This window comes from Geotrypetes seraphini, chromosome 8, assembly GCF_902459505.1.
Source record: "Geotrypetes seraphini chromosome 8, aGeoSer1.1, whole genome shotgun sequence".
Taxonomy (NCBI): Eukaryota; Metazoa; Chordata; class Amphibia; order Gymnophiona; family Dermophiidae; genus Geotrypetes; species Geotrypetes seraphini.
The window spans coordinates 79,410,127-79,436,630 of record NC_047091.1 but is presented as its reverse complement, the minus strand read 5'-3'; the positions used below and the strand labels follow the sequence as shown (position 1 = coordinate 79,436,630).

Here is a 26,504-nt window from a genome sequence, read left to right as displayed (position 1 = left end):
TTCATTTACAGACCTATGATGATACGGGTTCTAAATGACACCTTGTGAGTCCAGGAGCCAAGTTATTGAGGTCTGTTTTTCTCCACTTTGGGCTAGATTCACTAAGCAAACCGATCATGTATCGATCAGTTTTCAACCCCTTTGTAACTGGATTTCCCTCCGATCCGATTCACTAACCTATGTCCTGATCATTTACTGCTCCGATCCGATACTTCCATGCAAATTAGTAAAACCCAGTGGCGTACCAAGGGGGGGTCGGGGGGGAGCCCAGGTGCAGCCTTAAGGGGGGTGCACAGCTGGCCAGGTCCAGAAAATTCTACCGGGCCGATCAGCCTTCCTCTCCCTGATGTTAATTCTGCCTTCAGAGAGGAAGTTCGGGCCAGCCAATCGCTGCCTGGCTGGGCGGAACTTCCTCTCCGACGGCAGAATTGACATCGGGAAGAGGAATGCTGGTCGGCCCGACGCAGGGAAGGAGAGCTTGGGGCGGCGGGGGCTTTGGGGCTTGTTACCCAATGGCAGTGACTTGGGGGGCTGTTCCCCGATGGCGGTGGCTGTTCCCCGATGGCTTGTGGGAAGGCAGGGAGAAAGAAAGAAAGGGGGCAGGCAGGGAGACAGAAGGAAAGAAGGGGGCATGAAGAGAGAAAAAAAGAAAGGGAGGCAGGGAGAAAGGAAGAAAAAGTTGGAGGGAATGAGGTCTGGAGCAGAGGAAGCAGGCTGAAAGTAGGGAAGAAAGATTGGATGCACAGTCAGAAGAAGAAAGTGCAACCAGAGACTCATGAAATCACTAGACAAGGTAGGAAAAATGATTTTATTTTCAATTTAGTGATCAAAATGTGTCTGAATTTATATCTGCTGGCTATATTTTGCACTATGGCCCCCCTTTTACTAAACCACAATAGTGTTTTTTAGCGCAGAGAGCCTATGAGCGTCGAGAGCAGGGCTGGGCATTCAGCGCAGCTCCCTGCGCTAAAAACGGCTATTTGTGGTTTAGTAAAAAGGGAGGGGGGTATATTTGTCTATTTTTGAATAGTTGTTACTGAGGTGACAGTGCATAGAGTCATCTGCCTTGACCTCTTTGAAAAAACCCCAGAATAGGAATGATAATTAACATTTTCTCAGCGTACAGTGTGCTTTGTGGGTTTTTTTTAAATTTTATTGTTGGTAGATCATTTTGACTTGGTCATTTTAAAAGTAGCTCACAAGCCCAAAAAGTGTGGGCACCCCTGAGCTAGAGCATTGAAGCTGCGTGTGGCTGCCGTAAAGGTCATCTCTGACGCAACCAGAAGTTGCATCAGAGACGACCTTTACGGCAGCCAAATGCAACTACAACGCTCCGGCTGCTGTAAGAGGCAGTTTAGACATTGCCGGCCACAGGGCAGGGAGGTTTGTTGGACCGGGCCTGTTGTCTGGGGGGGGGAGAAAGTGCCACAAAGGTAAGGGGCAGGGAGGGAGAAAGGGAGGAAAGGTGGGGTGGAGAGGAAAACAGGGTAAAACAGAGGGGGGAGAGGGACGCTGAAAGCACATGGGGAAGACAGAGGGGGAGAGAAGGACGCAGAAAGCACATGGGGAAGGCAGGGGGGGAGAAGGACGCTGAAAGGACATGGGGAAGACAGAGCGGGGAGAAGATGCTGCAAGGAAATGGGGAAGAGAGAGTGGGGAGAAGATGCTGAAGGGAAATGGGGAAGAGAGAGTGGGGAGAAGATGCTGGCAGGGAAGAAGACAGAGATGCCAGACTATGGGGGGAGCGGAAGGAAGAAGATGGGTGCCAGACCAGTTTGGAAGGGGGGAGAAAGGGAGAGGCACAGTAACATAGCAAATGGAAGATGCAGAGAGAAGAGAGACAGTGGATGGAAGGAAGAGAGTAACAAGAAGATGAGGAAAGCAGAAACCAGAGAAGACAAAGGTAGAACAAAAATTATTTATTGCTTTAGGAGATATGTGTCACTGTTTCTATGGTGTTGCATTGTATGCAGAGTCTAGCTTCTTGCTGGTTCAATTTAACCTTTGTCTATATATTTCTATTTTATCCCCCCTTTTACAAAACTGTGGAGCGTTTTTTAGCACCAGCCATGGTGGTAGCAGCTCTGATGGTCAGAATTCTATGAGTGTCAGAGCTGTTACCACCGTGACTAAAATCCACACTACAGTTTTGTAAAAGGGGGAGGGGTTAGTTTGTGATGACATATTCCATACTAGGCGAAGGTGTTTTCTGTGTTCTGTGTGTTCGAAAGACATGGTTTTCTGTTAGGATTGACGGTGTAGGATTGATCTGTACTAGTCTGGCTTGTTTAGTTTTACAATGGGTGTATTGATGTACTGCTCATTGCAATATGTAATATGCTGCCTTTTCCTAGGTACTCATGTGTGACGTGTGGCTTGTTACTAAAAACATGTTTTTCATACAGATGGGGGGGGGGTACCAAAAAATGATGGGCCCCGGGTGTCACATATGCTAGGTACGCCACTGGTAAAACCCCATGCAAACTAGCCAAGCGATTGATTCACTAACAGTTGCTTAGCTATTTTGAATCAGGTTTTACTATTGTCAAACCCGACTGCTGCAGAACTGTGTTACCAACAGGTCTGCTGGTTTTTTGACAGTCCTGCCTGTCTTTTTTATTCATTTTTTTCCATGGCTCCATAAAAAAAATTCATAAAAGATAGGCTGGCCTGTCAATAAAATGTGCCCCCCACCAACAAATAGCAGGAGGGATGCCCCCACCCACAAACGTGGCCCTGCTGACCTCCCCCTTCCGGAAGAAAAAACAGGAGGATGCCAACTCCCTCCTGTCATTGGCGCTTAAAAAAAACACATTCCCGATGCTGCCCCCCCCCCCCATCATCCCACACGAATATGGCAGGAGAGATGCCAACTTCCTCCTGCCATCGCAAACCCCCACTGCCATCGGCCAGGCCCAGACCCCCTCCCCTCCCTGGCCCACTCCACTCCCCTCTCCGTACCTCAAAAAGTTGGGAGCAGGAGGGGTGTTCAATCCCTCCTGCTCCATAGGGCTCCTCCATTCGAATGCAGCATTAGGCCCGACCCCAGTGCAACAAGTGATGCACGGGGTGGGGTCTAAGCCCCTGATTGGCTCAGGCGCCTCGAGCTCCTCCCCTCATGGAAGGGGCCTGAGGCACCTGAGCCAATCAGGGCCTTAGGCCCCACCCCGTGCATCACATGTTGCACTGGGGTGGGGCCTAAATCTGCGTTCGCACGGAGGAGCCCTATGGAGCAGGAGCGACTGAGCACCCCTCCTGCTCCCTACTTTTTGAGGTATGTGGAGGGGAGCTGGGGTCCGGGGTTGGTGGCAGGAGGGAGTGGCCATCCCTCCTGCCAGGTTTTTTCGGGACGGGGGAGGTATTTGCCTGCAGGAGGGAGTCTGCATCACATTTGGGGGGTGGGGTGGTTGATGGGGAAGCTGGGCGAAGGCAGGAAGAAGTGGGCATCCTTCCTGCCTTTTTGTTCGAGGGTTCAGGGGTGCATTTGTCGGGGAGAGAGCTTTTTTTATCAAATTTTTTTAAAGTGGCACTGCAAAATATCTGGCCCATTTTTTAAAACATGAAATAAAAAGGAAAAAAAAGCCACTGATAGCAGTGACAGGAGGCTGCTTCTCCTGTCACTACTGTCAGGGCTGCCCTGACTCAATCACTCACTGAGTGATTGAGTCAGGGAGTTTGCATGCAAAAAAGATAGTGAATCAATCGCTGTTTCAAAATTGACCAGTAATTGGCCAACAGTGATTGAATCGCTACCTTTTAGTGAATCTGGGCCTTTGTACTTTATTATTTATCAGTCTCAGTTATGTATGTCTGGACGGTGGTCCCAACAATATTTATAGCAGTACGTTTACATTGAGTATAGTGTACATTGAATGGAAAACACTTGTTATGGATAAGCAATTTTACTGTACTTGGATAAGGGGAGACAATTTTTTTAATTTTTAAGCTCTGGGGAAGTGAAAACAACAAATTCACTTTGCTGTTCCATAGCAAGGGGTGCAACACAGTCTGCAGTGGTTGAAAGGCAGGAGAGGAAAAGACTGAATAATAAAAGAGACCAGAAGGGATAGTGTTTTATGATGCTCTGTGAAAGTAATTGTTCAGCTTCAGTGTGGGAGTGGCAGATTGCTCCATTGTACCAGACTGGAGGAACCATTTGTATTTTTAAGAAGTTTTGAAATTAAAAATAAATAAAGAGGGGGAGGCAGATTCCTGGCAGTTAAACTGAGGTTTGTAATACCATGCCTTGTGCAAGTCATCATCATACTGTAGTGGCCTAGAGATCCTTGGGGTCATTGTTGCTTAACAGTTTTTCTGAAGCCTCTTTGCATTGAAAACTGATGTTGCACAAAGTCCAGAAGTGAGAATACAGTCCAGCAGCACTTCTGAATTAGCAGAGAACATTGGTAATAAGTAGTATACCAGGAGGTCCCATCCACCTTGGGTTTTTGCTTTTGCTTTTTTTGTTGTTGTTGTTTTCTTCATTGAAGTAAAAAAAAAAAAAAATCATAGATTTGTGTGTGTGTGCAAATCCTGTTAGTAAATGAGAGATTTGCTTAATTCAATAAGTATTTACATTTGTTTATAGCTAGAGGCACCGATCCAGCTCCACTCTGAGGAAATCAGGGGTAGAGAAAGAGAGAGAAAGCAAATTTATCTAAGGGTGGTTTGTAGGGGGGAGAAAAGAGGATCGAGTTGTTTAAATATACCCTCTGGTTAGAGTCCAGCAATGACCTCTTTTACTGGGTCATTGAAAGCGTGGCACATCACATTCCTTTCTTAAAGGGGTATTTCACTTTTAGAATGACTCATTCTTTATGAGTAAATGCCTTCATGTGAAAGGGTTTCTTATTTATGCAGTTTCCTCCAATCACTCAGCACCCATACATAGCATAGTTACTCAGAAAAATGCTTGGGTTAGAAGTGTGTGGACATCCCTGATCACACCTTTTTGTTTAACAGGAAGCCTTCCCAGACCTTTTCACACTGTCATAAATCAGTGGAAGGAAAGGGGTCTTCTCTGAAAGACTTGAGAGGCCATTGTCATCTCTGGTCTGATTCACTGCAGAAACTCCCTCAGCTTTTTGGCCTTGCATGAAAGATTCTAACATATCCCTACCTAAGCACTGGCTATTTAAGCCTTGTTTGTTGATAAATCTATGTCCATCAGAAGCAATGCAGAAACAGGCAGACTTATTTCCCAGAGATCAGAGCTGAAGACATGTAGGGTCAGGTCAGAAACATGCAAGTTGATTCCCAGGCAGTGTTTGGATGGTAATGTTTCAAGTATGGCATGCTATAACATTCTCCTATGCAAATATGGTGGCACACTAAGATATTAATAGGGTAACTCCATAGATTTTGGACGCACTAGAGCAATATTCATATGGTATTGTTCTGGATTTTGGATTTGATACCCAGATTACCAGAGGTGAAAGAGATTATTCCACTGTGTGACTGTTGGAGACGCAAGATCCTTCCTTTTATGCCCCATTGCTTGAAGCTCACTATTAATATTTCTAGTGAAATAGATGTATCTTTCTGGACAGTATGATATTATGCCCATTCCCATGAGCCATGCAGAAGGAATCTACTCCAGGTTTCAACTCCATCTTCTCCAGAGGGCTCTGTTGCTCCCTTCAGTTTTTCCTTCTGAATGCAAGCCGGAAGGTGTTTTTCTGATCTGCTCTCTCTCTTTCTTTATTATTTTCTGTGTTTTCATGATATTTTGTGCGGCTTTTGGTGCACCAGAGCTCTCCAGTGCGGGGGAAAGCTCTGCCTACCTGGAGAAGAAGCATACTTGGGTCTGCAGCCAGCAGGTTAATCCCTTGGGGACCTGCTTTAACTGGCCTGCAGAACACTTTGTGGAGTTCTGGGTCCGTATCTCTAGTTGCTTAGCTTACCTACTGATTCGAAGGGGCTTGAGTGCAAGCTGTTAGAAATCCACAGGAGGTTCAGTGGGGCTTTTCAGAGTGCCAGCTGCAATTTCACCTCCCCCCCCTTCATGCACACGGTTCCGTGGGAGTTGAGGATCAGTTCAACTGTGGTCTCACTTGCAGCATAAATATCTCAGCATTTTGAGGACTGGCTAATTGAGGCAAGGTCTCTTCTCTCAGATTCAGCTATGAGTTAGAGCTGAGGCAGGCTGCAGCACCTTCAGAGCACATTGCACAATGAGTAAGGCTGTTATAGTCTATGGGCAAATTCAGGGGAGGTGGGTGTCTAAAAAACATATTTTTTTAGGTTTCTGCCATATTCTATAGGGCCCCGTTTTTGGTGCTAAAATGCTGCCACAACAGCCATCTTGGATTTCCCAGTTTTTTTTCAAAGATCCTTCAAAGCACCTCATTTTGCTTAAAAACTGGCAGGATGGAGTCCTCAGGCTCTTTTACCCCTAATTCATTCCAGAGTTGTGTTGGTGGATACCGGAGGAGCACCCTTGCACCACGTGCTGCACAGCACATGAAGGGGAGGCGGGAGCGTTGCACTTAGCCTCCTCTTTGATCTTTATTGTTGAGGAACCTTTGGGGTTGGGGGCTGTTTCCAAGAGAAAATTCCTCCCAGAGCCACAGAACAGTGGTGTACCAAGCATAAGAGCGGGGAAAACATGAAGTCCAAAAGACGTAAGGTGGCATTACCTAAAAGGACTCAGAGCTGCTTAGTACAGACTTTTCTCCTGAATTTGTTAATTTGATGTGGAGAGCTTATTTGGAGAGCCAGGATAGAGGTCTGATGGCAAGCTAGGTGTTGCACAAGGGGGCTTGGGCTCCCAGAGTCCTTGCCAAAAGCTGTCCAGGACCTTGGGGACCTTTCTGACAGGGACTCGGAAGGTGATGGATCAGTCTTTATGCCCTGGATGTTGCAGAGTACACAGGAAGCAGTGGGGGCCCTCGACCAAGGGGTATCTTACATTGTAATAAATCCTCAACATACTAAATAATCTAATCTAATCTTCTATTTCTGCGTCGCACATACCTAAGCAGGCTCAAGGCGACTTACAAAGAGAAGGGAGAGGAGTGGAGAGAGAAGAGGAGGAGAAAAGGGGGAACATTTAGACAGGGGAAGATTTGAGATGTTCAGGTGTCAAAGAGGTTGGTTTTCAGGTTTTTCCAGAATGTGGTGTAGTTGGGTTCTGTTCTGGTCGTTTCAGTGAGGTCATTCCAGGTTTTCACTCCTAGGAAGGTCCTGGGTCTTGGTGTAGCAGAGGTCTTTGGATCTGTGATAAAGTGCTGCTTTTACTGTTCACCACTGACATTCTGTACAGATACTTCATTGTGTGAAAAAATACCTTTTAGCTGTCGGCATATTGTTGGTCTGTGACTTCCACCACTTACCTATTCAGGTCACCAGTTAGAATCTAATTTACCTTATTCTATTTAATTGTGACTTGGTGATGGCACCAGTAGGAAAATGTTAAACTCTTTAACAGCACATTTTCCTTGTGTAGCAACTGAGGGATTTATGTAAAATTAGTTAGTTCAATTATAAACTAAACATGTAGCCCAGAGCTTTATAATATGACATAAATATATAGAGAGAGACTTTAAAACAAGTGTCAGGAGACCTTTAAGTATTCATTTTCCTGCTTGTATGCATCAGTTAATTTCTGCTCCTGCTTTATTTTTTTATTTCCATTTTCAGGACTGCTTGTCTTGTTAATCAGGATTTAGGGTGAGGGGGATGCATTTTCAGGAAGGTGGTAGCACCACATTCAAGGCCAACATTAGCTCTGTTGGATACATCTGATTTGGATTGGCGCAGCCTCCAGAAACTCAAGTTCACATTTCCTAATGGAAATTGATGCGTACTGATTTCCCTGATGCAAAGAGCCTATACATCATAATGAGAACTAAGGGGTCACAGGCACATGCAGGAAAAACCAGATTAAGTCACTGACAGGCCAAATAAAAGCAAAGAAAGAAAAAAGGGTACAAAACTCAGCTGCTGCTGATGAAGCAGAATGTGAGACATTTAAACAGTGCTTTTTCCAAGCATTTACTCAAATACTTGGCTTCAAAAATGGTCTTGTGTGGAAAATAAATTTAGTGAACTTTGTTCATCTGAGTATTCAGCAGGTTTTCCCAAATCGACTAAGATTTCCTAAAACAGGGGTAGGCAACCATGGTCCTTGAGGGCCATAACCCAGTTGGATTTTCAAAATTTCCACAATGAATATGCATGAGAATGATTTGGATGTACTGTTTCCATTGTTTGCAGATAGATCTTATGCATATTAATTGTGGATATCTTGAAAACCTAACTGTTGGGTGTGTCCCCAGGACTGGGTGCTAGATGCACTAAATATGGTTGTTAAGACCGTGCAAGTTGCAATTGATTGATTTTTGGGCCAATTGTGGAACAGCGATCAATGTTCCAACAAGTTTTCATGCAAATGATTTGCACAGAATTTTGCCATAATCCCGTCCCACCAGTTGCTCTAAGAGTGGCTTTGACATGTGCGCAGAGCTGGATTGGGGAGCCTGAACAGCTCAGTGGCAGGGAAAGCCCCAAAGCAGCCTTCCTGCCACTCAGCTGTTGGGGCTTTTTTCTTTTTTTTAATGGCACAGATGTACGTTACACACGCACAATATCTGCCCCATTAAAAAAGAAAAAAAAACCCTCCAAATGAACAACCCCCGGTATAACAAAATCAGTAGGAGGGATGCCCATTCCCTCCTGCCACTGTGAGCCTCCCCAACACTTACCCCCCCTCCCACAAGGACCCCTCCAAACCGACCCCTCTCCTTTCCCAAAAATCAGCAGGAAAAATGCCTACTCCCTCCTGCTGCAAACCAATACCCCCCGCACTAACCCCACCTCACCATGCCCCCCTCCCCTTCCCCGCTCTCCCTCCTAAAAAAATTAAAATTGGCAGGAGGTATGCCCACACCCTCCTGCCACTGGATGCCCCCAAACCACTTTCATACCTTCCTGAACCTTCCCCATACCTTAAAAATAGATGACAGCAGGAGGGATGCCCAGTCTCTCCTGCTCTCCAGGCCCACCACTCCAAAATGGTGAGCCTTCTGCTTCTCAGTGCATCCTGGGATGCACAAAGAGGTGCCTAAGCCCCTGATTGACTCAGATGCCTAAGACCCCTCCCAGGATGCACTGTGTGTAGGGGTAGTTTGGGGGATCTGGGGGGCATTCAGTGGCAGGAGGGAGTAGGCATCACTTTTGACAATTTTTTTTTTTTTTTTAGGAAGGGGGATAGGATAGGGATCGGTTGAGGGGGCAAGGGGGAGGTCAGTGCAGGGGGGTTTGTTTGCGGCAGCAGGAGGGAGTGGGCATCCCTTCTGCCAATTTATTTTTTAGGAAGGGGAACGGGAAGTGATCATTTGGGGGGCATCGTGAGGGGGGTCAGTGCGGGGGAGGGGGTTGGTTTGTGGCAGCAGGAGGGAGTGAGCATCCCTTCTACCAATTTTTTGGTACCAGGTTTGTTGGGGGAGGCTGACATGGCATGGCATTTCTTTTTTTATGAGCACATCTGTGCCCATAAAAAAAATTGAAAAAAATCACGTTACCGACAGGTCTAGACCTATCAGCTTTTCCTGGCATATAAGTTTAGGGCATCGATCAGATACCTGGTTTTAATATTAATGACCTGAATAACATTTCCTCATCTAATACTCCATAAAGTCTTGAAATAGAAACCTGGCACTGAAGCTGAGCTCTTTTGCACCTTGGTGAATAAGCGTTTATTTCCAGGCATTTGAAGTACAGCAAAAAATGATGAACATTACATTATTAAGCAGAAAGAGAACAAGTTTACCTAGGGCTTAGGATATTTCTCTCTAAGTCAGGGGTTCTCCACCCAATCCTTGAGATATACCCACAATGAATATACATGAGAGAGATTTGCATAAAATGGAGGTAGTGCATGCAAATTTAAGTTTATGCATATTCATTGTGGATAGCCTGAAAAGCTGACTGGCAAGGGAGTGCTCCAAGCCTGAGTTGAGAAACATTGTTCTAGAGCAGTGGTTACCAACCCTGTCCTGGAGGACCACCAGGCCAATCGGGTTTTCAGGCTAGCCCTAATGAATATGCATGAGAGAAATTTGCATACGGTGGAAGTGATAGGCATGCAAATCTGCTCTAGACGTATTCATTAGGGCTATCCTGAAAACCCGATTGGCCCGGTAGACCTCCAGGACAGGGTTGGGAACAACTATTCTAGAATCCTTGCCAAAGCTAGTCATGCAATTTAGGGCTCCTTTTACGAAGGCGCATTAGCGGTTTAATGCGTGTAATAGCGCGCGCTAAACTGCCGGCCGTGCTAGCCTCCTCTTGAGCAGGCGGTAGTTTTTCGGCTAGCGCGGGGGTTAGCGCGTGATGAAAAGTTGCGTGCGTTAATCCCGCTAACGCGCTTTCATAAAAGGAGCCCTTAGCCTTCCTGAATTCTTATCTGAATTTAATTTGATAAGTAAGAGTCATTACTCATTCTACATTTCAAGGGAATGAACAACATTTAATTTAAAACTAAAATACTACCCCTCTCTAGATCCTTCCTTTGATTCTTCTTCAGATAGCCACCGTCAAGGCAGAGGCAAGAGGGAGACAACATCTCATTGTATAAGCTGTGTCTGTAGAAATGAGAAGCTGTCGAGTATAAAATGTTATGGTTTGCCACCCAGTCTGTGAGGGACTCAGAATCATGCCACAGCCCATAGTCACCTTTCCTGCCATGCGTTGGAATCCTGTTTTGTTATTCTTAGATTCTTGCTCTGGTTCTCTCTGCTATCTTACTCCTCAATTAAATACAATTGCAGGTTCAGCTGGAATGTGATATGAAATAGAAGTTCAGTAGCCTGAGGTTTATCTTCTGGTTACTTGGGAAAGAACTCAGAAATGGAGAGAAGGAGCAAGCCTTCTTTCTTCTTGTATTATATCAAGATGAAGGCAGGCAGAAGCTAATATCATCCTTCAACATGTTTCATTATCCATCAAGTATTGTAAAACTAAACAAAATATTTCATCCTACAATATTTTTGAAGCTATTGCAATGGGCTTTGTGGCAGTGACAAATTTTTCTAAAAAGAAAATCAAGCTGGGGCCAGTGATTGCCTCTACTTTTTAGTCCAGTTGAAATGAGAAAAAGGAAGCAAGCTCAAAAAAGATTCCAGACTGGTGGCCTGCTATGACTTAGCAGAGAATCACCATTGCCTAATGGTTTGGTTTAGGCTGCTTGCGTTGGAGCCAGGCTAGAGGTCAAGAATCCTGGGTTCCATTACCATCACAGATATCTACTTCTTGGACATGGAGTGCCGAGTTCTTTTCCTGACATGAGCTATTGCTTCTTCAGAGGTTAGGAGACCTGGATTCTATTCCCAGATAGTATTTCTTATGCTTGCCAGTGCTAGGGAAAACTTAATTTACTTTAGACATTAAGGGGCTCTTTTACTAAGGCGCACTAGTGTGTCTAGCGTGCGCTAAATCTTAGTGCATGCTAAATACTAACGCATCCATTATATCCTATGGACGCGTTAGCACGCGTGCTAATTTTTAGCGTGCACTAAGACGTACTAGCGTGCCTTAGTAAAAAGACCCCTAAGTGATATATAAAAAAAGGGAGTGATAGAAAACAAAATGAAACATACCAATTTAAAACACAGATGAGGGGTATACCAAACCTAGAGAAACCATTTTAAGACTAACAAAACTTACCCCCTCTTCTATTAAACTGCACTAGCAGTTTTTAGTGCAGTGAGCCGTGCTGAATGGCCCGTGCTGCTCCCGACGCTCATAGGAACTCTATGAGCGTCGGGAGCAGCGAGGGCCATTCAGTGTGGCTTACTGTTAGATTTTTGAAGGGCACTATGCAGATATCCATACGTAACCTAAATTATCAATAACTTGTTTTTAATAGGTTTTTACTGGTATGGTCAATTACCACACCATTTACTCATAACCCTTACAAAACAAGTTGCGTGTGATTTTAGTTAGGTGTTGCTAGGCGTCCTTGGTTAGGCACCTAGTGATACCTTACATTGGTGCCATTTATAGAATCAGTCCCCAAATGCCTGCTTTAGAGTAGAGTTGCACTGGGACAGAAATCCCACCCATCCCCGCCCGTCCCCGCAAGAATCCTCTCCGTCCCCACCCATCCCCACAAGGAATCACCTCCATCCCCACCCGTCCCCATAAAAAGCAGCAATTACTTCTGACAGGATCATCAATTCCACAGTTTCTTTTGTGTCTGCGTTGCTGTTTTCCTAGTGGAATCTCTTTGGTGGAACCCTTTTTTTGTTTTCTGTTCAGGTAATTAACTTATAAACCCCCTCTTTGACTAATGCTGACATGTCCATTATATTATATGGATGAACCCTGCTTCCAAAGCCTTCCATCCCCTTGGGAGTCCCGTTGGCTAGAGGGGGCTCCCCGTGGAAGTCCCGTGGGTTAGGCGGGATTTCCGTGATCCCCGTTCCCGTGCAGACCTCTACTTTAGAGAAGTGAGAGAGTTTTTGCCATTTTTATCATGAGCCTTGAGAGGACTGGAAGAGGAGCCACCAATGTGTTTGCTGCTGTGGGGGTATTGGCCTGTTCTGGTATTGGCATTGGAGTGAAGTCATCAAGCACTGCTGGTTGGGCCTATTTAAGAACTGCTGTCTTAATGGTATGCATCCTATAGTAGGGTGCCCAAAAGCTCATGACTGAAAGGGGCACAACTTGCCTCTTTGGAGCCCCTTCAAAGCTAACTGAGAAGTATCTGAGGAGATGGAGGAAGAATTCTAACAACCCTCTGGTATCTATCAGAGAAATCTGAAACAGTATCTTCCAGGTACTGTTTCTTTATTATAGTATTACTTTGGTATAGATAGAAGGAAAGGAAAGCAAAGGGTCAGGTGATCAAACCATCACAGGATGAAACAGCTCAGGAGTCCATGGACTCTTTTGTTTTGTCCTTAATAAAATTTATCTCATATGTTCAGAGTAAGATGAATCAACTAAAGTGGCCGAGTATAGTCCAGATACTTGTTCCTTGAGTCCACACTGCCTCTTCTACCAACTTCAAGTAGGATTGTAATTCCAATTGTTTCTAACATAATAGATTTGAGGAAGTCACAAGAAGAAGCTAATCACAATTCAGATGATACCAGCAAGGAGGTTTTGAGGACATTATACATCTGTCTGTGGTAATGATGGCTACTACCTCTGAGCTAAATTACTACTGGCACTTGATTACAAATTGATCTTCTCATCATCAACTCTATGCCCAGTGTTTTTTTTTTCTGGTTATGTGGGATTGGAAAATTCATTATCTATGATACCCCTTAGGGCAGTGCTTCTTAACCCTGTTCTTAGGGAACATCCAGACAGGCTTTCAGGATATCCACAATGAAAATGCATGAAGAGATTTTCAGGCACTATCTCCTTGGAATGCAAATCTCTTTCATGCATATTCATTATGGATATCTTGAAATCCCAACAGCTATATATGCTCTGTGGACTGGGTTGAGAACTGTTATCTTAGGGAAGTAACCAATTAGAGATCTAGAGGGTAATAACCAAAATAGAAGCTGCTCCTTGTGGTTGCCTTTCTCAATTTTGTAATTTATTTTTTTTTTTTTGGGGGGGGGAGGAGAGGTTTGAAGGGAACAGTTCATAAATTTTCTTCCTTATAGAGTTTGGAAACCATGAGTGGACTTTGTTAGACTGTGCCAGGAAGATTGAGGCACTGGAATCTATAAAAATTTCATGTTTGAAAAGAGAATATAATGTTGGGGAAAAAAAGTTGAGAATGCCTTAATAAGCTTCAGAGGCCATACAGTACTGTTTATCCTCCCTCTGTGCTATTTTAACTCTATCAAGGCTTGGTACCGATTCTAATTTTTACCCTCTGTACTGTTGCTATTTCTTTGACTCAACCTCCAACGGCTGGTACTGTTGCTTCTACTGTCTCCCTTGGTACTGGCCTATCCTCAGCAATCACTGCGGTACCAGTGATCAGTCCACCTACTGATACCGACAGACCACCTCCAGTATCGAGATCCCCATTACTCGATGCATATGGATTTGACACCTCTCATCAAAGAATTTTCAGTATTTTGCTCCGGATTATCAATCTCCACTTTGAATATTGGACTCCTCTCCCGCGAGAACTGACTTGGGGTGGGCCCAGGCAGCAGTGCAGACAGCACATTCCTGCCGGTCCATACACCGCTGGACCATCAGGCTTAAAGGCCCTTAAAAAGGTAGTGCGGGGCGGGGGTGTTTTAAAAGGAATGGCCTGTGGGGGCCAGCGGGCAGGAATGTTTTAAAAGGAAGAGCGGGCAGTGTTGTCATCTTCGCTCCATCCCCTTTTTGGGGGTGGAAAAAATACATCCTATGGACCGAAAAATACGGTAAATATTTTGTTAGTTTTTGCAATTTTATAATTATCCCAGGACAAGCAGGCAGCATATTCTTAACACATGGGTGACGTCACCGACGGAGCCCTCGGTACGGACCTTTTTAACTAGAAGTTTCTAGTTGGCCGCACCGCGCGTGCGCGAGTGCCTTCCCGCCCGACGGAGGAGTGCGTGGTCCCCAGTTTCTTCGTTTCCGCGGAGCGAAGAAGACGCGTGTATTTTTTCAACGGCCGTTGAAATCACTTTTTCGCCTTCCCGCTCGCGTTTTTTTCCTAATTTTTTCTCTCTTTACCTTCGGGTTTACTTTTTCTTTGATTTGCAAAAAAAAAAAAAAAAAAACTTTCATTTTTCCTTTTTCTTTCGTTTTTGCCCCGGCGGGGCCTGTTGCCATTATACAGGCCTCGGACTTCGATTTTGCGGAGGCTATCTTCCCCTTCATGCCCCCGCAGGTCGGTTTTAAGAAGTGCCAGCGGTGTGCACGCCCGATCTCCGTTTCTGACCCACACAATTGGTGTTTGCAGTGTCTGGGTCCGGAGCATCGGGCAGACTCCTGCACCCGCTGTGCCACTCTGCAAAAACGAACGCTTAAAAACCGAAGAATCCAACAAACTCTTCTTTTCGGCACCGAGTCGGCGATGGACTCCTCGACATCGACAGCGGTACCACAGAAATCGGCACCGTCTACTTCGACACCGCCCGACCCCACATCGGCGTCTCTGGCGCCAGGTAAGCCGGCTAAGAAGCCTTCCTCTTCCCTCGAGCGCCCTCCAGCTACGGTGGCGACACCGTCCCTACCGGCATCGCACCGGTCCCGCAAACGCTCCGCCCCGATATCGGTGAGTGCCTCGTCATCGGCCTCCTCATCGCCGGGGCGTGGAGCGGCATCCAAGGAACCGAAGAAAAAGAAAGCGGTTCCGATGCCACCCCTAGATGACCGTATCTCGGTCATTCTCAAAGCTCAGCTTCAGGAACAGTTGAAGAAACAACTTGAACAGCTGTTACCCTCTATCCTGGCACCGCTCCTTCCGGTACCAGACCGGCCCGAGCCCCGCACCGAGCCCCCGGTGTCCACTCCTTCGGTACCGGTAAACACTTCTATGCCGATCCTTTCGGCTCAACAACTTCACGCCGATCCGGTGGTTCATTCTCAGACCAATGTGGATCCTTCTCGGCACCAGGTGGTACGGCATTCTTCTCGGGACCGAGAACGACGCCGATCGTCCTCCCCTGGTACCGTTTCAGTGCGCTCTGGTAAGTCTTTGTCCAAGACTCGCCACACCGCGCCCTCCACCCCGGTGTCTCGACATGCACCAGAGGTCAGAGACCCTGATTTGTGGGAGGAGACTCCCCTCGGTACCGAGGAGGATCCCTCCTCATCTGATGAGGAACCATCGGCACCCGATGCCACCTCTAAACCGGAGCAGTCCTCATTCACTAAATTTCTGAGAGAAATGTCTGCTGCCCTATCCCTTCCACTAGAATCTGACTCGAAAAAGTCTCAAGCCTTTCTAGAGGCTTTAGATTTTGAGCAACCTCCTAAGGAGTTCCTCAAGCTTCCCGTACATGACATCCTACGGGAAACGTTCTACAAGAACTTGGAAACTCCCCTCACGGTACCGGGAGCCCCCCGTAAGCTGGACAACCTTTACCGGGTCATCCCTATACCTGGATTTGACAAATCTCAATTGCCCCATGAGTCCCTTTTAGTGGAATCCACTTTGAAAAAGACCCAGGGCTCCAGTGTCTATGCCTCTACCCCTCCTGGCAGAGAAGGTAAGACCATGGACAAATTTGGCAAGAGGCTTTACCAAAATGCCATGCTGGCCAACAGGGCAAACAACTACTCCTTCCATTTTTCTTTCTACCTAAAACACTTGGTCCAACAACTGTCTACCCTTCAGAAGTACCTTCCTGAGCGCAAGGTCCCGCTATTCCAACAACACATCTCTGGTCTTCTCCAGATGCGAAAATACATGGTCCGCTCAATATATGACTCCTTCGAGCTCACCTCTCGGGCCTCTGCCATGGCTGTAGCCATGCGTCGACTAGCCTGGCTCAGAGTCTCCGACCTGGACGTCAACCACCAGGATCGTTTGGCCAACGCCCCCTGTCTCGGGGATGAACTCTTTGGAGAGTCCCTGGATTCCACCACCCAGAAACTCTCGGCCCATGAGACCAGGTGGGACACCTTGATCAAGCCAAAAAAGAAGGCTCCGCCTGCTCGATCCTATCGGCCTCAATCTTCTTACCAGCGGAGGTTCTCAGCCAGGCCACTCAATCCGCCCCCCCAACAATCTCGGCGACCTCGTCAACAGCAGCACCATGCCCAGGCTCGATCTCAGGCCACTCAACCCTCTAAGCCGCCTCAGCCTGCTAAACAGTCTCAGCCCTTTTGACTCTTCTCTCCAGGGCATAGCCAGTCATCCTCCCTCACTGCCTCTTCCACAGCCTATCGGGGGTCGTCTCACCATTTTCTCCAGCCGTTGGGAAGTCATCACGTCGGACCAGTGGGTCCTCAACATCATCCGCCACGGCTACTCTCTCAACTTCCAGACTCTTCCACCAGACAACCTTCCCGTAGAGTCTGCTTCACACTCATCTCAAACCCCCCTCCTCCTGAGGGAAGTTCAATCCCTCCTCCTTCTCAACGCCATCGAAGAAGTACCTCCAGATCAAAGGGGTCAGGGATTCTACTCCCGCTACTTCCTGGTTCCCAAAAAGACGGGAGACCTCCGTCCCATTCTCGATCTAAGGGATCTCAACAAGTGTCTGGTCAAGGAGAAATTCAGAATGCTCTCCCTTGCCACGCTTTACCCTCTTCTTTCTCAACACGACTGGCTATGTTCCCTGGACCTCAAAGAGGCCTACACTCACATCTCCATCAATCAGAGTTCTCGCCGCTACCTGCGGTTCCAGGTACTGCACCACCACTATCAGTACAAGGTGCTACCGTTCGGCCTCGCTTCCTCCCCCAGGGTCTTCACCAAGTGCCTTATAGTGGTAGCGGCCTTCCTCAGGTCTCACAACCTCCAGGTGTTCCCCTACTTGGACGATTGGTTGGTGAAAGCACCTTCATCTCAACTCGTGCTACAAGCTACTCATCACACCATCTCTCTCCTCCACCTCCTGGGGTTCGAGATCAACTACCCCAAGTCGCATCTGCTTCCCACCCAGCGACTTCAATTCATTGGAGCAGTTCTGGACACCACGCTGATGAGGGCCTTTCTCCCCTCCGATCGCCAGCGGACCCTGCTCCATCTCTGCCGTCAGGTGCTCATGCATCCCTCCATTCCTGCCCGACAGATGATGGTCCTCCTGGGTCACATGGCCTCGACGGTGCATGTCCTTCCTCTGGCACGTCTCCACCTTCGTACGCCTCAGTGGACTCTCGCCACCCAATGGTCACAGACTTCGGATCTTCTTTCTCATCCCGTCTCTGTGACATCATCTCTTCAGCAATCTCTCCAATGGTGGTTGAACTCCTCAAATCTTTCCAGGGGTCTACTCTTTCATCTGCCCCCCCACTCTATGATCATCACCACAGATGCGTCCCCCTACGCGTGGGGAGCTCACCTGGGAGATCTACGCACCCAGGGACTTTGGACCCCACAGGAGCGTCGTCATCACATCAATTTCCTGGAACTCAGAGCCATGTTCTACGCCCTCAAGGCTTTCCAACATCTTCTCTGCCCTCAAGTCCTCCTCCTGTGCACAGACAATCAAGTCGCCATGTACTACATAAACAAGCAAGGCGGCACCGGATCTCGCCCCCTTTGTTTGGAGGCTCTGCGCATCTGGACCTGGGCCACGGACCGCAATCTCTTTCTCAGGGCGGTCTATATCCAGGGCGAACAGAACTCTCTGGCCGACAATCTCAGCCGCATCCTTCAACCTCACGAGTGGACGTTGGACCCTCCGACTCTGCTATCCATCTTTGCTCGATGGGGCACTCCGCAGGTGGACCTCTTTGCAGCACCTCACAATCATCAGCTGCCCCAATTCTGTTCCAGACTCTTCTCTCCTCACCGTCTGGCTCCGGATGCATTCCTGCTCGATTGGAGGGATCGGTTCCTGTATGCCTTCCCTCCACTTCCTCTGATGTTGCGGACCTTGTCCAAACTCCGCAAGGATCACGCCACCATGATTCTTATCGCCCCTCGGTGGCCTCGCCAACACTGGTTCTCACTCCTGCTCCAACTCAGCTCCAGGGAACCCATTCTACTTCCTGTGTTTCCTACTCTACTTACGCAGCAGCATCAGTCTCTACTGCATCCCAATCTGTCTTCGCTCCACCTGACAGCTTGGTTTCTCTCGGGCTGACCTCTCCAGAGAATCTATCTCAACCGGTCCGCCTCATTTTGGACGCCTCCAGGAAACCGGCCACTCTCCAATGTTACCATCAGAAGTGGACCAGATTCTCCTCGTGGTGTCTCCGGCATCGTCAGGAACCCACCTCCTTAGCGGTGGAAACTGTCTTGGAATATTTGCTCTCACTGTCCAATGCTGGCCTCAAAACTACCTCCATCAGAGTCCACCTCAGTGCCATCACTGCGTTTCATGAGCCTATTCTCGGAAAACCCCTCACGGCTCATCCTCTGGTTTCCAGATTTATGAGAGGGCTCTTCAATCTCAAACCGCCTCTCAAACCTCCTCCTGTCGTCTGGGACCTGAATGTGGTTCTCTCAGCCCTCATGAAACCTCCGTTTGAGCCTCTTGCCACAACTTCGCTCAGGCTTCTTACCTGGAAGGTGCTTTTCCTAATTGCCATCACCTCTGCCAGGAGGGTTAGCGAACTGCATGCACTGGTTGCCGACCCACCTTTCACTGTTTTTCACCATGACAAGGTTGTTCTGCGTACCCACCCTAAATTCCTTCCCAAGGTGGTCTCGGCTTTTCACCTTAACCAGTCCATTGTGCTGCCCGTCTTCTTCCCTAAGCCTCACTCGCATCCTGGGGAACAGGCGTTGCACACGCTGGATTGTAAGCGTGCCCTTGCTTACTATCTTGATCGTACCAGAGCTCACCGGACATCCCCTCAGCTCTTTTTGTCTTTCGATCCCAACCGTTTGGGTCGCCCTGTCTCCAAACGGACACTTTCCAATTGGCTTGCTGCCTGTATTGCTTTCTGCTACGCTCGGGCCGGTCTCTCACTGGATGGAACTGTCACGGCCCACAGGGTCCGAGCTATGGCTGCTTCTGTAGCTTTCCTCCGCTCCACGCCCATCGAGGAAATCTGCAAGGCGGCCACTTGGTCCTCAGTTCACACGTTCACTACTCACTACTGTCTGGACGCATTCTCCAGACGGGATGGACACTTCGGCCAATCTGTGTTACAAAATTTATTTTCCTAATGGCCAACCATCCCACCTCCCTCTTTGTTAGCTTGGAGGTCACCCATGTGTTAAGAATATGCTGCCTGCTTGTCCTGGGATAAAGCACAGTTACTTACCGTAACAGGTGTTATCCAGGGACAGCAGGCAGATATTCTTACGTCCCACCCTCCTCCCCGGGTTGGCTTCTTAGCTGGCTTATACTAACTGGGGACCACGCACTCCTCCGTCGGGCGGGAAGGCACTCGCGCACGCGCGGTGCGGCCAACTAGAAACTTCTAGTTAAAAAGGTCCGTACCGAGGGCTCCGTCGGTGACGTCACCCATGTGTTAAGAATATCTGCCTGCTGTCCCTGGATAACACCTGTTACGGTAAGTAACTGTGCTTTTCAATTATAATGTGCCTTGAAAAACATTTGCTCCGTTTAGTGTGCTGGAGCTAAAAAAAAGTTTGAGAGACACTGGTGTAGGGCAATGCAAGCTAGGTGAAAGGCCTTTTTGGCAAAACGGCAGCAAACATTGGCCCTGGGGGCTACATTTTTCTTACAGTTTTCCTGTAAATGTTTTATTAAGTATCAATCTCAAAATTATGTGTTTACAGAACCCTCACATTTGCAACTTTCTAGAAGCCAAGGTATCACCAAGGCATATAGCTATCTCATCCCCTATAGGTGTTGTTTAGGACCCCTCATAAAAATGATACCCATTTATTTGCTTTCTTTAACAAATATATTTATTTATTTTTTTAGATATGATTATTTTTTTATTTGACTTCTCTATTAGTAGGTGTCTTGATGTAAATTGCTTAAAATTTTCCTTTATATTTACTTCTTGTAATTATTCTAGCAATTGATTCATATCTGTATCAAGCATATATATATATATATATATATATATGATTCAGAGTAGTTGCCAGTTTGAAATCCTTAACTGAGAATAGGTTGAACAAAATTTCTGACTAATTTCAACACGTATGATGGTATATACGACTTTTATAATACTTAGGGCTCCTTTTACTAAGCTACGCTAGCGTTTTTAGTGCGTGATAAAGATTAGCGCGTGCTAACCCTGCGCTACATGGAAAATACTAACGCCAGCTCTATGGAGGCGTTAGCATCTAGCGCGCAGGGCAATGGTACTGTGGGCTAAAACTGCTAGCGCAGCTTAGTAAAAGGAGCCCTTAGTCAAATAACTAGGATGAATTCCCCAAAGAGTTTTATGCACTGTAATAAGCAACTTAAATGTTCATTTCTGCCCGATAAGCCTTGCCCCCTCTTTTACAAAGGTGTGCTATGCTTTTTAGCACGCGGTAAATATTGCGTGCTAAACCCGCACTAAACGCTAATGCGTGCATGTTATCACTTAGCGCGCCTTTGTAAAAGAGGGCCTTGGTTTCAGATACGATGTTGACATCCATTGCAGATCTGTTTCATGAATCAGATATGATCTGAACCACTGCACATTTGAGGCAGTATTTGATTTCTTTCTTAATATGAGCCTTACATGAGAGATGGCATCTGAAATATAGGAAATGCTTGATAGTCTTCAGTCACATTATGAATCTGAATTTTCCCGAGCTAGTGATAGCTGATTAAGTGCTTGTTGATGTGAGGATCTTAGTTATTGAACTTTCACCCCATCTTCTCATTTTTTCAGTAAAAATTATATTTTATTTTATTTTATTTTTTTAATTCTTTAAGAACATAAGAAATGCCTTCACCAGATCAGACCGAGGTCCATCTTGTCCGGCGATCCGCGCACGCGGTGGCCCCATTTAAGTACACCTTTTAGGAGACCCGGATTTCTCGTATCCTTCAATATGATTTTCAAGAAGATGTGCATCCAACTTGCGCTTGAAACTCGGAACAGTAGTCTCCGCCAAAACCTCCTCCGGGAGAGCATTCCAAGCGCCAACCACTCTCTGTGTGAAACAGAACTTCCTAACATTTGTCCTAAACCTGCTGCCACTCAGTTTTAGGCTATGACCCCGTGTCCATGTCACCTCCGAAAATGTTAGTAATGCTGTTTCCTGGTCTATTTTATCAAATCCTTTTAATATTTTAAAAGTCTCTATCAAATCCCCTCGCAATCTTCTCTTCTCGAGGGTGAATAGTCCCAGTTTTCTGAGGCGTTCTTTGTAACTCAAATTTTCCATACCTTTGACTAGTTTTGTGGCTCGCCTCTGCACCTTCTCCAGCAGAGCTATATTCTTTTTAAGGTATGGAGACCAGTGCTGGACACAGTATTCCAAGTGAGGTCTGACCATTGCTCTGTAAAGTGGCATTATGACCTCTTCCGATCTACTCGTGATTCCCTTCTTAATCATGCCCAACATCCTGTTTGCTTTCTTAGCTGCCGCCGCGCATTGAGCCGAAGGCTTTAGGGTTCTGTCTATCAGTACCCCCAAATCCCTTTCTTGTTCACATTTGGCTAATGTCACCCCCAACATCTTATACTCATGTTCTTTGTTGTTCTTTCCTAGATGCATCACCTTACATTTGTCTGTGTTAAAATTCATCTGCCACTTTTTCGCCCAAGTTTCCAGCTGGTTTAGATCCTTCTGGAGATCCTCGCAGTCCCGTAAAGAGCCAACCACCCGACATAGTTTTGTATCATCTGAAAACTTTGTTATATTGCATGTTGTTTCCTCTTCAAGGTCATTTATAAAAATATTAAACAGGATAGGCCCAAGAACCGAACCCTGGGGCACACCGCTAGTCACTCTCTCCCAGTCCGAGAATTGCCCATTGATGCTAACCCTCTGCCTTCTGTTCTCTAGCCATTTGCCAATCCATCTGTGCACTTCTCCTCCTATTCCATGGCTCAGTAGTTTTCTCATAAGCCTTTCATGTGGAACCTTGTCGAACGCTTTTTGGAAGTCCAAATAAACTATGTCCACTGGATCTCCACTATCCAATTGTTTGTTCACCTTCTCGAAGAATTGAAGTAAATTTGTCAGACATGACTTCCCTTTCCTAAAGCCGTGTTGACTAGCCCTTATTAAGTTGTGATCTTCCGATATTCATTTTAAATACATCATCAAGTGTAACAAATTATATCAATATATCACAACATGTATCACTTGAAAATCTTATATAAATAATCTTAAAAATTGCCAGTCAGAGTAGTTTCAGATCACAGTCATAGAAACATAGAAAGATGACGGCAGAAAAGGGCCATAGCCCATCAAGTCTGCCCACTCTACTGACCCACCCACCTAAGTCTACTCTCCTAGAGATCCCACACCTAATGACCCTATTCCTTAACTCGACCCTTGTAGGGATCCCACATAGGCATCCCATTTATTCTTAAAATCTGGCACGCTGTTGGCCTCGATCACTGTACTGGAAGCTCGTTCCAATGATCAACCACTCTTTTGGTGAAGAAATACTTCCTGGTGTCGCCATTAAATTTCCCGCCCCTGAGTTTGAGCAGATGCCCTCTTGTGGCCGAGGGTCCTTTGAGAATGAAAATATCATCTTCCATCTCGACATTTCCGGTGATGTATTTAAATGTCTCAATCATGTCTCCCCTCTCCCTACGTTCTTCGAGAGTGTAGAGCTGCAATTTGTTCAGTCTCGCTTCGTACGAGAGACCATCGAGCCCCGATACCATCCTGGTGGCCATCCGTTGAACCGACTCGACTCTTAGCACATTTTTATGGTAATGTGGCCTCCAGAGATTAAACAACTCAACCATTCAGTGTTGAGCTGGACATTTCTACTGCAGCTGAAAATCTTGCCACTTGTATTTCTTCATGCCTCACACCAACAGAGAGCTTCCAGGAGATGTGCAGCAGCTGGGTGATGAGAGTTTGGGAGGATTCCCTCAGCAATTATTCCTAAGTAAATAATCTGTCACCATTAGAATGTTGCCCAAGCTAAACCTGTTCTATGATGAAGAAGTCAGAGTCATTGCTGTACTGATTCCTTAAGTAAAGCAGTGTGTGTGTAAAGTATCCTTACGCTGCCACTGCCTGTGCTGCACCTGTTCTTTGATGGAGCAGTGTGTGATGAAGAAAAAGGCTATTGGGGGAGTTTACAGTGCCGCTGTCTATGCTGTACCTCTTCTATGATTTTCTTTCATTAAAAAATATACTCTTGAAGTGTTTCTAGGTTCTTTGTTAACAGAACATTACAAATAATGGTTAAAGCATTTAGGGCCTGTTTTACAAAGCCGTGCTAGCGGCTGCTGCGCAGTAACGGCCCCGAAGCCCGTAGAGATTTAAAGGGCTTCGGGGCTGTTGCTGCACAGTAGCCGCTAGTGCGGCTTTGTAAAACAGGCCCTTAGTTATAGGTCTGGCTCTTGTTCTTTGCATATTCAGACTCAGCAGCATTAAATTCCACTAGCAACTGAGAAACACATTAGTCAGAGGTTTACAGCAATATTATGACAGAAGGTGGGGATCTGTGCCTCCTGGGTCAGAAGTTTATCACTCCCTAGCTGACCATTCTTCAGTTTATAGTTAGCAGAACCTGACTGCACTTCTGACCCCCAGCCACGTAGGTGGTCTCCTGGACTTATGTTTCCTTCTGGAGTAATCAGCCAGGGTTGCTTACCACTTGTCCAAATAGCCCTCCATCCAAGGCCCAGTCAGATGCACAGCTAAGGATTCCACACCTCTAACAACTTCCTTCTAAGTTATCACAGTTTACTTTGATTATTGCCACCTCTGGGCCATCATAACCTTTGGGCACATTACCTAATAAGGATTCTTATCTTCAAGAGTTTACCCCTTATCAAGTTTCTTTGGCCACAGAGCCACCTTGTGTCAAGTCAGTGTTCTACTCATATTAAAAATTGCTCTGCATTCCCAGGTGGTTTTCAAGGCACAGTGATATCAAATGCACCATGTCAGGGAAGAGATGAGGCTAAGGATATGGTGCTCAGCTCAGTGGTTGCATCAGGAAAGAACCTTTGGAATATACGGGTCATATGTTTATTAGTTTTGGAAGGAATTTCCCTGTTGTCTGACACCTCAATTGCACTTTGTTACTTCTACTCTTGATAACCAACACTTTTATTCAGTGAACTCTTAATTCTCATAATATCGGGAATCTCTAGAAAGTTTAAACTGTTCTGGGGGAGAGAGAAACTTTCCTTTCTAAATGCAAAAAAGGGGGCATGGTAGTGTCTGCCACTTTCCAAAGTCTGGATAGACTGACCAGGATTTCTGTTCTTTGATGGGAGAGCAGAGTTGAGCTATGATTTAAAGTCTTCTAGGCTGGGCATGAAAATCACTCTAGGAAACACCAAGTTTAAACCAGCTGCTGAATTCTAACTTCCCAGTGTAGAGAGAAAGCTAATTGCCACACTTCATTGTTAAAACAAATGGTTGGGAGCTAACAAATATATTTGCTAGAAAGCACAGTCCTGAAAGTAAAATGGAATAGTTTGAACTTAGGCTGCATAGGAAAAAACTTGAGTTCTTAGTGAAGGATGCTGAATATCTGCCAGCATAATACTAAAGTAATACTTTGGAGCCCCTTCTCTGGAGCCTCATGACCACTCACACTTGCTACCATGTGCAAAACATGGAGCATAAGATGCATTTGATATATATTGATTAGCACCAGTAATTAGGTACCATCAACTCGAGTTTGAGTCGTAGCGACTTGATGAGTTAAAGATCCAAAAATAAGTCAGTCAAGTGTAAGTCCTCCAGTGTTATCCCCATAGTAGTTGTCGTGTCCACCCACCTAGTTGCAGGTCACCCTCTTTGCCTTGTTCCTTCAATCTTCCCAAACATGATGTCCTTCTCCAATGATCTCTCTCCTCTGACCAAAATAAGATAGTCGTAACTTCATCATGTGTACTTCAAGTGATATATCTGGTATGATCTCTTCCAAAATCGATTTGTTAGTTCTCCTGGTGGTCCACAGCACATATAGAATCCTTCTGTAGCACCAGAGTTCAAATGAGTCAATCCTCTTTCCTTAATATCCAGCTTTCACTTCATAAATGACCATTGAAAAAATGAGTGCATAGACCAGTCTGATCTTCATTTTAACTGTTATTTCCTTGCCTTTAAATACCTTATCAATAGCCTTCATTATAGAGCAACCAATTGCTATTCTGTGGAGTATTTTTCCTTGCGAGTTGCTTCCTTGTTTACCAAAGAGCCCAAAACATTGAAACTCTTTACAATTTCTATTCTATCGCCTTCAAGCTTAAAATCTTCATCATATTCAGTGTTCAAAATCTTTGTTTTATTTATATTCAGTTCTAATCCCATGTTACGACTTTTAGCTTTAACTTTTCTCAATAGGTACAACATGTCTTCTTTACTACTGGCAATGAGTATTGTGTCATCTGCATAACGCAGATTCTTTATATTTGAGCCACCAAATTTAATGCAAATTTAAAACCAATGCTGCCTTCTTCCAAATTTGCTTTTCTGAATATAGCTTCGCCATAAAGTTTAAATGAATAGGGTGACAAAATACATCCTTGCCTTATACCATGTTTTATTGGGAACCAATAAGTGCTACCATTTTCAGTTCTCACTGCAGCTTCTTGATTTTCATAGAGATTCTTTATCAGCTAAATTATATGTTTTGGTATTCCCATTAGAGTTCCCCATAGTTTATTGTGGTCAATACAGTCCAAAGCTTTGCTATAATCAATGAAGCAAAAATATACAGGCTTTTGATATTCTTTACCCTTCTTCAATATCCAGCATTAGCAATAATGTCTCTAGTTCCTCAACCTTTTCTGAAACCAGCCTGAACTTCTTGCTCAACGTATGATTGTAACAATTGTTGTATTATTTTCAGCAATATTTTACTGGCGTGCAGAAATAGTGTAGTCATCCTATAGTTGTT

General features: G+C 45.8%; 1 protein-coding gene across 1 annotated transcript in view; it reads left to right on the top strand.

The window, feature by feature from the left end:
* DNAJC4 (DnaJ heat shock protein family (Hsp40) member C4) overlaps window positions 1-26,504 on the top strand; it is a 338,056-nt gene that overhangs the window by 127,725 nt on the left and 183,827 nt on the right. The gene's annotated exons all lie outside the window — the stretch shown is intronic.